The sequence below is a fragment of the Melospiza melodia genome, chromosome 3 (genome assembly GCF_035770615.1).
Source record: "Melospiza melodia melodia isolate bMelMel2 chromosome 3, bMelMel2.pri, whole genome shotgun sequence".
NCBI lineage: Eukaryota > Metazoa > Chordata > Aves > Passeriformes > Passerellidae > Melospiza > Melospiza melodia.
Genome location: NC_086196.1, coordinates 66,352,346 through 66,365,242, shown reverse-complemented (window position 1 = coordinate 66,365,242; position 12,897 = coordinate 66,352,346). Strand labels below are relative to the sequence as shown.

The 12,897-nt window shown below is 39.8% G+C and overlaps 1 long non-coding RNA gene across 1 annotated transcript in view; it reads right to left on the bottom strand.

Annotated features, from left to right (window-relative positions):
* Window positions 1-3,750, bottom strand: part of LOC134416773 (uncharacterized) — a 44,223-nt gene extending 40,473 nt beyond the window's left edge. Inside the window, exon 1 of the long non-coding RNA XR_010027382.1 lies at window positions 3,668-3,750. This is a non-coding gene — a long non-coding RNA (uncharacterized LOC134416773). The remainder of the gene's footprint in view (window positions 1-3,667) is intronic.
* Between the last annotated feature and the right edge of the window lie 9,147 nt (window positions 3,751-12,897).

Below are 12,897 nucleotides of genomic sequence, written 5' to 3'. Positions count from 1 at the left end.
TCCATATTAGCGCTGGGTGCCGCCGCCCCAGAGCAGCGTAGCGGGGTGGGGGAGCTCTGCTTCTAGCACATTCCAATTGACAACAGCTGGAACGGCTCCGCTCCGAGCAGCTGCCTCCGCCCTGGCCCTGCCGCACTGCCTTGCTCTGTGGAAAGCTTTGTTTTGGCTAGGGACGAGTTTGTTGAGCTTTCTTGTGCTCAAGTCTCACACAGAGACTTTCCCTTTGCCCATGGCATGTGACCCTGCCAACTTACGGGCTCACATACCCAATGCAAAAAACAACAACTTTAAAAAAAAAAAAAAGGGGAGCAAAAAAAGAAAAAAAGTAAGGTTAATTAACCTTAGGTCTGTTCTCAGCAAAGCAAGGCTGCCATAGATAAGTAATAAAAATAGCTTCTCAATGGTCCTTGTGTCTGTCAGAGTCTCACTCTGTGATCTTTCAGTCAAAACCATGAAAGCGGGAGGGGGAGGAGAGGCTGATTCGCTACTGTCCTTTTCTTGTGCGTGTGTTCCCAAGGCTGCCTGGCTCTGTCCTTCAAATCATCTCCACCAGTAAATCATTTAGCTCAACCTGTCACTCTCAGCCATTGTGAGGAGACAAAAGCTACCCATTTAACCCCAACCATAGCTGATTCACGCGGTGGGGAAGGCAGCCTCACAAAGGGAGGCTAGCAGGGAAGGTGGCAGTTGGGTTGGATTTCGTGTAGACTGGTGCTGGTTTTCCCTCTATTTTTTTTCTTTTTACTTTTTTTTTCCCCTTCCCCTCTGTTATTTTAAATTAGCAGCACCTCTCATACTGGGATTGTTGTTTGAAGACCACATGTTTGTCAACAGAGCTGTTCTGCTTGAGTAATCTGACCTCAGCCTGGCTTCAAAGGTTTGAAAGGGCAAGAAACACGCATATCAGCACGCATCTATTACCCCTTTCACCTGGACAGAGTTTTGGACCATTTTAGTTTCTTAAGGGAAAAGAAAATATGGTAACAAAACAACAACATCCAATTAGTCACAGGGTACCAGAGCTATTTCAGTCAACCTGCTATTTGGGGAAATTTGCACTGCAATTATCAGGTTCATTTCACCTGAAGTACTGCACTAAACTGTCAGCTAAAACCTTGAATCATAACCTCTGCTCAAAGCCTGCACCTCAAATGGGTATGTCTTGAGCTGCAACAGGTTGTTCTCTCTGCCAAGCAATCACTCTGCCAGGTGTTTTAAAATTAAAAAGTAGTCCTTTGACGTAGAAATCAACTGTTAACACTTCTTTCCCTTAATGACTCTGGACAAAGTTAATTCTTCATGTACCTCCCACCCGTGAGCAACAAAAACCCTGAAAAATTAAACAGGCCATCAGAGACCAACAAACTAACATTGTTGATAGTATAATAAAATGCTTAAGAAACGAAGAAATAATGCAGATAGATCCAAGTTTTATTCCTTTCCCCCACCAAATTCCAGAATATCCCTGATGAACAGAAATCTGCCATAAAGCAAACTGTAATTTATGTATAAAGCATACTTGCAAATATCCACACTTTTGATTTCTAATGTTACTGGTGTTAATCCAGTAACTCAGTAGCTACCAACCAAGTGCAGTGCTAAGTTTTAAGAACCAAGCACTGAAGTTGACAAAGACTCACAAACACAAAATGTGCCATGTCTGTGCTCCTCCTGGGATATTTCTGATTTTTGTTATCCATGTGAGATCCAAGAAATGACTATGTACTATACATTTTTGTAATCTTTTTAATGTGCCTTTTAACAACAAGCAGTTCAGGATATGGTTATTGCCCAGTGTGTTAGACATGTTTATTCTCCTGTTGGGCATTTAAAATGCCTTAAGTCCTCTTTTCACTATTAATTGTGTGTCAAAATGTTGGTTTGGATATCAAATTCTCTCATAACTCTGTCATTAGGAAGAGTCTTTGTCTGACTGAGTAACTCTTTTGATTCCTTTGTTTTGTTTTTTGTGTTCCCCTGACAGGTCTATCCTACACCTTTCTATAGTAGCAGGGTAAAGCAGAGTTGGGAAAGCATGTTTTGCATTACTGAGTTTGCAGTCTCACTGTAAGCTTTCTCACAGATTCCTCTTCAGTGGAGGGTGGAGGGCTGGGGAGAAAACATGCTTTTCCCTGAGACTGCAGACTATGTGAATTGTCTTCTCTTTCAACCTATGGGGCAGTCTTCACAGATTTCAACACAAATGGAAGAAATATCTGATTTCCCATTCCATCTGGATTCAGTTTCTTTCTTCCTCTTTGTATAGTTTCTTAGAGACATTATGGAGCTCACTGGAGGGGCTGCTTACATATGACTATGGCAGCTCTGGGCACACTGCCAGAATTTCACTCCAGGAGGCTGCAACAGGAATCTTTAATTAACTTGAACCAAAACACTGAATGGCAAAGAACAAAGCCATGGGGCTGGAGAAGGAGAGGAGGAAGGGACAGAGCTGAAAATAATGTTTCCCATACTAAAATCTCCATTTTTGGTCATGGTATGACATGCTCATAATGTCACCTTATATGTATTTACAAAAGCGTAGGTAATAATTCCCAACTCCTGTCTTAACTCAGTATATTTTGCCTTTCTTTCTGCTCATGGAATTAAGATCTCTGATTGACCTTTGCTCAACTGACAGAATTCTCTTGACCCCTACATGAACATACAGTTTGATTACAAATATCCTCCATAATGTACAGCATTCGAAATGTGAGATAACTGAATCTCTCACATCATGAGCATTGCAAAACTACCCTGCAATATTGCAAGAGTGCACAGGAGTTCCAGACACTGAACAAGATCCCACTCTGCACGGCATGGTACCAGTATGGTATGTCCCTGTTCTCAAAAGTTTACATTCTAAGCATAAGCAAGAATTAGATACAGACAGATGAATACCATAACTACTTACTGAAACAGCATTGTTCATTGTTGTGAAATGTTTTCAAAACAGAATGGATAATGTTTCACACTCATTTTGCAGAAACATAGAAGATGCAAAGCAGCAGAAAATCAGGTCTGAAATACCTTTCTCACTTGAGCTCAAGGAAATGAGATGAGTGATTTCTTTGCTGTCCATTTTCTGGTTAAATATGTGTGCAGAATAATTACTCTAAATGCAAAACTAATGGTGATTTCATGCATATTCATTCAAGTGAGTTTGTGATGGAGGCTCTGGTACTGTTCTAGCTAATGAGGCACAGTTGTTCAAATATTTGTAAAAACAAACATAGAAAGGACTTGTACATGCTCAACATGAACTTATTTACGCATTCAAAGGAATATTCTAGTGTGAATTGATTTGCCAGTTGGTGGCTTGGAGTGTATTATATTTGCATCTCCTGGCTTAATGACATCCTAAAAGAATCCAGTTTGTGGTGCCTCTGATGTGAACCAGCACATGGTAGCTGGCAACAAGCATGGGAGTCCTTAAAAGCACAGCACTGACCCACACAGAAATGCTAATGTCAACGGACCCAAATTCCAAGGAATTATTTCATCCTCAGAAGCATATATACTTTTTCCTATCCTAAATTTTCAAAACAAATTAAACCCCCAAAAAATCTTTAATTTCCTGTTTTAAACTGATGTTCGGTATTGCTACCTAAATATTTATGGGAAAGAAATCACATTTCACTGCTCTGTAAAGCAATCATGTACTTACCAGGTACTGTTTGAAAACTTGACATAGAGATGACTGCCACAATCTGCTCAAAACAGAAGTTCCCACCAATGCCTGAGGTTGTGTCATGTTAGGAGCACCTGCCAAAGAATATAGGAATCTTTAAAGTGAATATAACATCTTTGATAAGACCCTGCTCAATTTTGCAGAGATCAGAGTGCCTTGGATAAAAGAACACACCTTAAAGAAGCCTCTGAATTTTTTTTGCAGCTACCTTCTTTAGAAGCCATAATACACAGTGAGCAGACCTGAGGAGCTATTTGTAATATATTTGAATTTTTTTCTTATTTTCTTCATCAATTTATTTATAACTATATCTATATTTATAACTTTTTAATGAGTGAGTTTGATTCACCCAACTTAAAATGAGCATTGCCTGAGCTGTACAAGAACTGCATTTAGACTGAGAATCCAGTTTACATAACAAAATTTCTATCTGCCAAAATACAAATTTGAGGTAGCGTAGCTTAACTACAGAATAGCTAATCCCAAAACATTCAATTAAATTTAATAGCATTAGCAGATTAATTTCTTTTCCAAATTTTCTCTCTCTAAATACATTTATATATATTTTTGTGTGTGTGTATAGATAGATATGTATGTGCACACATAGACAGAGAAACAATCTGATAGGTAACCAAAACACACCCAAAGAGAAACTGACCATGATTGTGGAAACTTGCGAAAAATGAGCATGATACAAGTGTTGTTTTCTACCTAATCATTAGTATGCTAGCTCATTCTGGATTACATATGCACTAAAATCTGTTTTCAACATTGAAAGACTATATATATATATATATATATATACAATGAAGGCATCATTAGTAATTTCTGGCCTTGTTCTGGCAGATGGATTGATTTAGCAATATAAACCAATCTCTCAAGGAATACAATCCAACTTAGAAGTTTCTGTGAAATCCTGTGTTGTTATTTACATTCCTAAAAATACCAAAATGAAGAATGGTTTCAAATCCAAAGTGACAGCAGAATAAAAGCTTCTGAAATCCCTAATCAGGATTCATTCCTCATGTGATAGGTTCCACTGACAGTAGAGACAGAGCTGAGGCAAAGTCAACTCACATTATTTTCATGTGACAAACAGCCCTGATCATTTTGTACTGACAGATTTTTAATTGTGCAGAGTGTTCATGATTAAAAGGAAAAACTACTGATGTGTATATTAACAACCTTTCACTACAAAAGTGAATATGGGCTATCCTGCTCCATTTTGTTTCACATCAACTTCCATCAGAATTTAGCAACTCCCTTTTCTAATGAAAATTAGGCCATTTTGAGTGACAAATGGCTGTTAGAAGTACTGATTACATGCAGTCACAATAAAAAATAAAGTTACCATCATTAGAAATGTAAAAGCAATAAAATGCCTTGGCTCACAAGAGATTACTTAATGGGAAGACTTTTTTACTAGCTGACATATCCCCATGCTCAGCAAGATTTCATTCCATGGGAGTTGCTCACTGGTGTGCCAGTACTGCTTTCCAGTTTGCTCGAATTCCCACTAGTTTCCGGGCATTTCTAAATGAGGCCCAGGACTTCTCTACATTAGGGTTCCGCCTTACATCAGACTCCAACAATTTTCACTTAAAAAAAATTGAGGGGAATATCTGAGAATTCTCTTCGAGCAGAATTTAAATTAAATCTCCTTATTAATGATGTATGGATTTCTTTCATTGTTTAGGAGGCCTGAGAGCAGTTGAAAGAAACAAGAAGGCTTTTAGTAATGGGCACTAACAGCACCATTGTCCTTGCATGGAAGCTCTTGGCCATTCAGTGTCACAGGGTCAAAAACAATCCAAGCTCTCACACCAAAGCAGTGTGTAGAAGGCCACACAGACCTCACAACACTGATTCCTTAGAGCTTGGGTGGGTTTTTGTGAGTGATGTGTTAAGTTCAGCATTGGAAGGCAAAGAAATTAATTTTTACTAAATTTTACCATCATTCAGACTTCCCAAGTCCATTTTTGATTTTCTGAGTTAGGTTGGAACCAGCTAAAGCATGAATTAGAATTATTATAAGACAGCCTTCTCTTCTAACAATTTTACTTCTGGCCCATTCTCTGGCAAGCACTGGGCAGAGTGTTACTGTCTTGCAAATAATAGTGACAGAAATCATGAAGGTATACAAAGCAGGGGAGGGGAAGAGAAAACAGGACTAGGAAAGGAATTTTCTTGACTTCATGAACCTTATGAACTACTGTACTTAACGGCTAAGAAAATATTTGATTCTCTTTTTGTCTGGTTCTCCTCTCCTTTTCCCAGCTTTTGCAATGTGTGATGACCTGGATGATGCTTTAAGTTGCAGATGGCAGCCCAAGAAGTCTCATGTACTTCAGAGGGACGCTAACAGCATATTCCTGTATAACTGCTAAATAAACCAAGTTCTGCATTTTGCTGCATTTTATCAGCCATAATTAATAGTTAGTACAACTCCACAATATGTACAAATGCTAGAGCATGGAATTGTTCTGCTGTCACAAAGCACAGAATTTATGGTGTTTTGTTGTGTCAGTGAAAAGAATGTGAAAACCTGAGAGTCCAAGTGTTGCCACTATACCAACATATTATAAAAACTTATTTTCAAAAAAGCATCCTGTCTCATTCTTACTGTCAGAGAAATGCAATAGGATGGGAGAAATAAAAAGCTCCTCATGCACAAAATACACATCAATATTCTTACTCCGATGCTATTTTTCTGAAGTTTACCCTCTCATTCATGATATTTTACTTCTTGCCTGGCTTCACAACTCCAGCAAGACTTTCTTTGCAGTCTTTACTATTATCCTATCACAATCTTTACCACATGAGCTTGAGAAAGGAGTTTTGTTTCCTGGGGGTTCTGAGATAATACTCTAAACCCAATTTTTTTTTTCAGTCTTACACCAGAACCACACAGGAGGCATTTGGAAGCAGTAGGAGCAAAGCTGGTAACTGAGGACTTCTATTTCTGACTGTTGTTTTAATGCAAAGAATGTTTACCTCGTGTTTTGAGTGAAACTAATGGTAAACCACAGCAGTTCTGTCAGTGTTTTGTACAGTGATGCTTCTGGATGAAGAGGAATTTTTTGTGAGGGGGCTAACAATACTGCAGGGGGCCATCTTGCTTCACTGAACTGGAACATCCAGTCTTTTGAGAACACTCACACATTAGGTTGTAAGATTACTCTCACTATAGCAACCCCCTTCCTTTTTTTCTCCTCTGTTTTTGCTTTTTTCCTTTTAAAAAGATGGCGTTTTACAAATTAACTCTGCCACTACCTATTATCTTCCTCAACACCTTCTGTCTTTTCTCTTCCTAAACCTCCTTCCTTTTGCACCCAGTTTCAGCTGTTTTTTTCAGTGTTTGGCTGCTGCACTTCAGTTTTTATAGAGTTGATTTTTTTACAGAACACGGTGGTGTTCTTTGTCCTGCATTATCAGTAATTTGTCAAATTAAAAAATTCAGGGCACCTCTTGGTCACTTTGATTCTCACTTTCTCTGAGAACTAGGCTTTGTCTCTATGACCCTCTAGCTGAGCAGTTGTGAATGAAAAGTAGACACTGTATGAATGGTTTCAGTCTTACATATCTGACAAAAGTGCTGCACTATTGAAGGTGTCAGGGTAAAATTAATCAGCTGGTTGGTACAAGAAAAGAGAAAACCTACATATCAATGAACAGCTTGTCCCTCCAAGTAAAAACATCTGAAACAGTAGCATGACTGAAGTCTAGGGAGGAAAAAAAAAAGGTAGATCTTCAAGCAGTCTTTGAAAGTCCAGAGGAAGCTGTTTGAGCCTGACCAGATGCATGGAAACTTCAAGGCTCCTGGATCCAGTACTCATATCCAAATTCAGCAGCCTGATCAGTGGGTGGAAAAGAGCTTCATCTTGCATGAAGACTTACTTGCAGTTAGTCACATCCATAGGGATAATGATGGGTACCTGTCCTGAATACGACTGTTCCTGAATATTAGTGATCCTTCAGTCCACAGAGATTCTTCAAAGGCAGGAAATGGGACAGAGAACACAATTTTTACCCCTGGTTCTATTTTTGGCATAGACACACAAAAAGCCTATAAGGGCATATTTATGGCAAAACATAGACTGGTTATTACAAAAAGGTGAGCCACACTGTAGGTATTTCACACAGTGCAGTTTATCCCAATAAAGATTTATCTTTTCTCTGACCTTTCGAGCTGACAAGTGAAATCCTGCTAAGAAACTGTGTCTAAAGAGCAAACCAGACATGTTGGGAGTATTCTTTTTTTGAAATATACAGTGCATGTCTGACCCAACCACAGAAAGCAAAAGTCTGAGTTATGCAATGCACCTGAGAAGAGGTTTTCTAGACCTCATTCACTGCAGGAAGGGAGGGCCTTTATCTTAGTGGCAAAGTCTGTTTTTGTCCCTGGATAAATAGAAAAATGAGCTAGCCAACTACATGCGAGCTGGATTTAGGTTGCTGACCCTTGACTTGGTGTTGACAGAAGCTGGGAAAAGGAGGAGGAGACTTTCTTGGCTTGAATTGTGTGTCCTGACAAAGCTATTTTGAAACTAAGTTGGAAATTTCCTTACAACACCATATGTGATAACAAAAGTGACCTTATAGGCAAAATATTTGACTTGCTGTTTCAGGAACCCATACAGCTGTTCTTATAGTTCAGTACAAAGAGCAAAAGAAAGAAGGCAGTGTGTCATTCTCTGCAGGAGTGCAGAACTCTAAAATGCTATGAAGTCTTAAAAATATTTAGTCATACATCACCAATATGCAGTACCAAGGCACCTTGGATAAAATATCTAGTGTATTCTTCATTTCTTTCTTCTTTTTTTCTGGTATTTTTATATGATCCTTCCTCAAATTACTGAAGCAAAGAGAAAAGGCCCTTTTAGCAAGAGCAATACAGTCTAATTTGGGGCCAGTAATATTAAACTGAAAAGTGTCCCTTGCAGCAATAATTTTTAAGTTTCTCTGTAAATGCAGGGAGTATTTTATTCACTACAGCTCCTTCGTGCTTCACATATTATGCCTGATGAGAATATCACTGCTCCTTCTCCATAAGAACAGAGCACTGAAATGAGATGTGTGGTACAGCTGGCTCAGGAGCTGTGCTGCCCTCAGCCAGCACAGCCCAGTGGAGCAGGAGTGGGGGAAGCAGAAACACCTGGCACCTGACAGAGGAGCTGCCACTGCCTGAACCCAACCCATCCCTGCTGCCATCCACAGCACAGCTCCATCAGCCCCTGGTACAGGCCACAGATTTTAAATTACAGCAGAGCTGCTTTTGCTTCCATGTGAAGAACAGTTTGGTGGCCTCAAACCATTTCCTAAAATAGAATCCACACAGCACAGAGTAACACATAATTGGGCAGTCAAAGGGCAGATGCTGTCTGTTTATCACTGTACAGAGAGATTTATCTATTAACCCTAAGGACAGTTCATGGCAGATGACTCTTCAACAGCTGGAAGGGCAGTGTGAGAAAGCTTGTTGCTCTGCACTAGGGCCTGTTTGGTACTGATTCTGTGGCAGGACAGGGGTGCCAGTGTCAATGTTACACAGAGAGAAAGAAATGTAAAAGTTCAGTCAATAAAGGCTGCTGAAGCCAGAGTCAGGCAGCTTTGGTCAAGCACTAAACTTGGAAGTCTTTTCCCCCAAGGGCTTCCTTTTTTGTCTCTAAAACAAAGGAAAGTGAAATGAAAACAAGAAATGCTGACTATATAGCAGTGCAATCTGTGACTAAGTCAGCTGTTGCTCTGATACTGTCATTTTTGTAGCCCAGCCTGTTTGGACTGAAGGCAAAGCCTAATTCATCCTACCAAACCTGTTGCTTTTGATAGCCATACAGGGCAATGTATACTAGCATGATATTCTTTAGCCCTGCAAACCTACACACACATGATAGGAAGTCTGAGCTGCCAAAAATATATAATGACTGAAAAAAAAAATTACTATTTATTTACCCCTACTAGCAAAAAAAGGCTAGTGGGTGTAGTTTGATGAACTCTGTGTTATTCAGCTACTCTTTCATTAGATGCTTAGTTACTTTTAACACTTCCAAAAGTGCAGAAAGTTATTTACCAAAGATTCAAGCTTTAGCAAAGATGCCCTCCAGCCCTGAACTTACAGCTATTCATGCACTAGTGTTTTAATGAAAGCCAGGCCAAGTATCTAACAGGGCTGGGGTGAGGCAGTTGTGGGGGGAGGTTTATATTAAAATGCAATACAGCACCAAAGACAGGGATAGAGACTAAACAAGAGGAAAGTCTTCTCTCCCTGCACTCATTTAGCAAGCACATGGAAATAATTGTTGGCCCAGAGACACATATCCATAATTGCCATTGTGCTTGGAGAGCCAGCACACCAGCCCTGCACACCCTTAGAGAGCACAGAGAGCATTGGAATGCAAATCCGCACACCAAGCATCGGGATTTGCGTAGGGGGCTCTCACAATGAGCAACATTCCCAATTAGAACAAGGCTCCCAGAACAGGTCAGCAGCCATGCAGCTCACAGGAGTTCATCAGCATGGGAAAGACTTGTAAGCCAAGCAGCTCTCCTGTCTTTAAAATAATTGAATTACTATTCATGTCTGATGAAGCCTGAGTTTAATCCAGTGTGCTAAAATAAGGAGATGCTTCTTGAAAAAAGGCTACTCATAAAATTCAATAATGTGCTGCTGCTATTTTGATAGATGTTAGTTTTTAAAAGTTCACGGATAGTTCAAATAAAATTGTGTGTTTCTTTTATGTCACAAAATTACCAAAGCCAAGAAGTTTCTTTTAAGAGCTGTGTCAAGGAACTGAAGGCTCAAAGCTGTGTGTCATGTTAAGTTTTTTCTCTGCCCATGAGCCGGACTACTTGAGGTGACAAAAGCGACTGGGTAGGTGACAAGGCTGGGGAGGAGAGCAGTGATGCTCAGCCCCTGCCAGGAAACATGCTGTCCAAGCTTTCCTCTTTTTCCAGCACACATGGGTGACAGCCAGCAGTAGGTCTGCATCTCCATTCCCCATGGCATTGCCTCCCTACTCCCTTCTGACCCCACATGCTGTATGTCATGGCTGCACTGGTAACTCCCAGACCAGCCTGCCACATTTCCTGATGCTGTGAGAGAGGAGAAACACAAAGTTATTAGAAAAGTGCTTCTATGGACACAGCTACATGAATCAAAACATAAAATTCCACAGGTCTTGATCCTAGACTCTGTTGCTCAAGGCAAGCAAGACAGATTGTTTTATCATTAAGACTCAAAATCAAACATTTAACAGGCTGAGGTTAAATTTTGGGTTGGGGGCATGGAAGATTACTGCTTGGATTTGAATCAAGGTTGTCAAAAATACTCAAATTTACATAATCAGCACCAAAACACATTGTTACAGACAACACTCAATTAAGGGGTCTGTGAAAGTCAGCACTTTCACATTCTACAGGATCCCTCAAACTGGGACCCTTTACTCACACTGGAAAGACAGGTGGCACTTGGGAGGGCACAATAACAACAACTAATGGAAACAGAAGATTCATACTCTGGCCCAGACTCTTATGTGCTTATTTGAGGAAGAGATTAATTTAGGCCTTTAGCTCTGCAGTTTTTCTAGCTCTGGGATAAAACCAGAAAGGTCATCCACAAAATGGCTTTGCTAAATTCAGATTAATGACTCAAGGCAGTCCATAAACTAGATGGAGTCACAGTAGGTGCATTTGAAAGGCATCAGTGGAAGACTGAAAAACTGAAAGATTGAGAAACAAAGAAAGAATTTCTAGACTGACAGGGAAATAATAGATTTTCAACTAGCATTCTACTTTCAATGTTCCTTTTCATATCACATAATTTCAAAAAAAAATTAAAAACTGGAAAAAGTTAATTAACACCATATATATTTTATGTATAACACAATAGAGTTTTGAAATTGCTGTGCTGAACTAGATGCATGTGGAAGTATAAAAATAACAATACTGATGCTTTGTATCAGAGAACAATACAGGAAATTAGTAATGTAGTGTTTTATCATCCTTCCTGACAATTGAAGGATCAGATGTCCCAATGAACTCTTCTGGTAACTTTTTAACATGGAGACCATTTTCAACAACTAAAAAGATGCAAAAGCAGGGTCCAGCTGTTTGATTTCTCCCACATATTTCTCCTGCTTTGCTGTTACTGCTGTGGCCTCACTCTCTAGATCATAAATTGGAGTTGTTTATAGCTTAGAGCTCATCAGAGCTGTAAGTTTTCTTGACATAGGGTTCCAAGGGATGGTTTTCCCATATGCTTCACAGCCCTCCCTTATTGGGGTGGCACTATGACTTGAAAACAATAAAATAAAAAATTACCATAGGAGAAATATTGTTGCATTTCAACAGAATCTACAAATTGAGTCACCACTAGGATTTAGCTGTCAAATGATCCCAGAACCAAAAAGAAGGGCTCTGACCCTAAAGTTGTGGTCTTAGGACAGTAGGATTGCATGCACTTCAGGGCATACTGCTCAGCAGCACTGAGACTCCAGCCTCTGGTAACATGCTAGTGCCCTTACAAAAGATCTATTGTGCTTTCTGCTGTTTACAAACAGCGCATGCAACCAGCCAGGTTTCAGCCTGTGTGAAGAAACAGACTAGTAAACAATATTGTTGATTATGCTCCAGTATTTGTGGAAGAAGTTGAAAAAAGAATTAGCAGTTTAAGTTCTACTAATGATAATGCAGTTTGGTTACCTGCAATTAAAAAAAAAAAAAAAAAAAAAAAAAAAAAAAGTCACAGTTTAGTCTGTAATTTCTTCTTCATTTCCAAGATAAAATATTCTGCACTAAACCCTTGAGGGGTGTTTGAAGGTCTACTCTCACAGCCTACATGTATGACCGAGGGAAGGTCAGTCCGTTTGTCTTGGCTTTGTCCCCTCTGCCACATGCAGGCAGCACAGCTCATCTGCAGCGGAGGCCAAGCTCCAGCTGAGCTCAGTAATGCTACACCTGGCACAGGGATGTGAAACACCTCCCCTAGAAAGCACTGAGGTGTGAGGAATTGCTGCATTCCTTCCTCACCACAATTTCCTTCCACTTTTTTTTTTTTTTTTTTTTTTGGTGCCAAAGGTGTGAATGCTAGCCAGCAATTTCAGCTGTATGTTTTTGTAGCTTTCTGGGCCTCCTTCACCACAAGTTCATTCAGGGATGAGTGTCACTGCTGTCACTGCACTTCCAAGGCGTTATTGTCTTCTCTAGGC